Source organism: Chrysochloris asiatica, unplaced genomic scaffold (genome assembly GCF_000296735.1).
Source record: "Chrysochloris asiatica unplaced genomic scaffold, ChrAsi1.0 scaffold00211, whole genome shotgun sequence".
Classification (NCBI taxonomy): domain Eukaryota; kingdom Metazoa; phylum Chordata; class Mammalia; order Afrosoricida; family Chrysochloridae; genus Chrysochloris; species Chrysochloris asiatica.
The window spans coordinates 5,151,836-5,154,126 of NW_006408729.1; the positions used below are offsets into that span (position 1 = coordinate 5,151,836).

Here is a 2,291-nt window from a genome sequence, read left to right on the forward strand (position 1 = left end):
CCACCACAGCACGACAGACAGACCAGTGGTGGCTGTTTGGTTTTATGTTGATACTATCACTTTAAATTTCAATGTCAATCCTGATACAATCCTGATATAATCAAGATACAATCAAGATGTTCTCTCCTGATACTATCAATCCTGATACAATCAAGATGTTCTCTCCCAAGATGGCGGCTCCTGGAACAGCTGAGTGTATTCCCAAAACAAATAAAGGTAAGAATATTTCTTTTATGCTTAAGTTTCAGAAATTACAGTAGATATTTCTTATTTTAAAAAATCATCCTTTTCAGAGAAGACAGGAATTTTTTAAAGTCCGTCTTTGGGGTCTTTTGGGATTTTTGTGGACGAAACAACATTTTTAGTTGAGAAAACTGTTGTTTTGCTCATATTCTTTGAGGAAGAGAAAGTGGATATTAACCATCCGGATGGAGGTGTTCTGAAAATCAATGCAGGGATTTTGTCTTTGCGTCCAGACATATCATGATTTTGGTTTGCAGTACTTGGAGTTTTTCTCTCTGGTGTCTTCAGAGTGGGTTTAGTTGAAGGAATGCTAGGATTGCCTTTTAATGATGACAGGATGCTTCTACTTTTACCCTGATGTTTCATTGTTACCAAGTTGTTTAATTGTCCTATTGCATGTTTTACAATTGATCAGCAATTCATTTTTTAAAATGTTTTTATTGTGTGAATTGAGTGAAAGTTAACAGGGCAGATCATCAGTTTTACATTCAACAAATCATACACCTTGTTTCATTACAATAATCCCCTCCATGTACCATCAGTTAACAGTATTTCTCTCAATTCGCTTTAGCACTCTCTCTCTCTCTCTCTTTAAAACACTCAGGCATATATAATAATTTACACCACCAATAGGCACAGTCTGAAAGTCTCCCTCCTGGTCACCAGTTCTCACTCCCTCTCTTCTCATATATGTACATTCCTCAGCTGCTCCTTCTCTTCATTCCCCCATCTCTGCCTCCATCTCTGGTGTTGCTGCTTCTCTGAATACGGTCCCACATTCTGTTTGTGCTCTTCTCCCTTGATGGTCCTAGGATCCTGTTTCTGGACTGTAAGATTAACTACTCCCCTGCTTTTGTTACAAAACTTTTACCTTTACAATTATGACAATCACAGTTAGTCAAAATAACAATTACTCACTATTGAATCATAAGAATTTTATCCCCATCTCTTTTTACTAGACCCATCTAGACAAGATGAACATGATTCAGTGGGGACTATCTTCCCTTACACACTCTTAAACTAAATTCACTCTTGAAAACTTGTAAGCCAGTCACTTTGTGCCCCCTCATTTTAGTTGGCCAAACTTTGTCTCTAACACTTGGGACATATTGTCAGGAGGGACCAGTTGCTGAAGAAGGATATCATGTTTGGTAAGGTATGGGGTCAGAGAAAATGAGGAAGACCCCCCAGTGAGATGGATTGGCAAAATGGCATCATCAATAGGCTCAAGCATGGCAACAATTGTGAGGTTGACCCAGGACTGGGCAGTGTTTCGTTCTGTTGTCCATGGGGTCACTAACGACTTGATGGCACTTAACAAAAACAACATCTAAGTTGCCCTTTCTATCAACCCTGTGTACAGAGGGGATAACATTGATACTTGATGTGAACACTCCTTCCCTCTCTGTTGGTATTTAGAGCTACTACCTCCATGAGTATATGTCAAGTTTGTCAAATTGTAGCAATTTACCATTGTTTCCTTTATCAAAATTTTTATATTTATTTTTTAAGCTTCCTCTAGTTGAGTTCTGATCATCAAGCCATTGACGCTAGGTCAGATGGGTACTATCTGCAAGTTTGAATGTTCTTGTAAGCAATTCATTTTTGGCGTCTGTTTTTTTTCCCACAATTTTTGCTTCTTCATAACTAAATGTATAATCTTTTGCTTCTTGGTTAAAAAGTTTCTGCACTTTGGGTGTCACTTTAGGCTGGGTTTGAAGTACACTTGAAAGATATCCAGTACCAGCAACTGGAAACAGTATGGACACACATCTTCAAAAGTATTCTTAGCATAGAGGATAGTGGGCTTGGCCCTGGCAGTTGGCATGTAGTTTCTGCAACTTGCCGCATCATCGCCAGGGTGGGATCTTTCTTTTTATTTTATTATCATTATTATTTTAAACTTTTCATTGTGAATTGATTAAGACTTACAGCTTTACATTCAACACATCATACATTTTGTTTCAACTCCATATTTACAATCCCCTCCATGTAGAAGCATTTGTCCTGCTTCCTCCCTGTGGTTCCTATTTGCATTCCACCCACTT

At 38.3% G+C, this 2,291-nt stretch overlaps 1 pseudogene; it reads right to left on the reverse strand.

Moving 5' to 3' along the window:
- Positions 1-272: 272 nt before the first annotated feature.
- On the reverse strand, positions 273-2,071 carry LOC102816290 (annotated as a pseudogene).
- Positions 2,072-2,291: the final 220 nt, after the last annotated feature.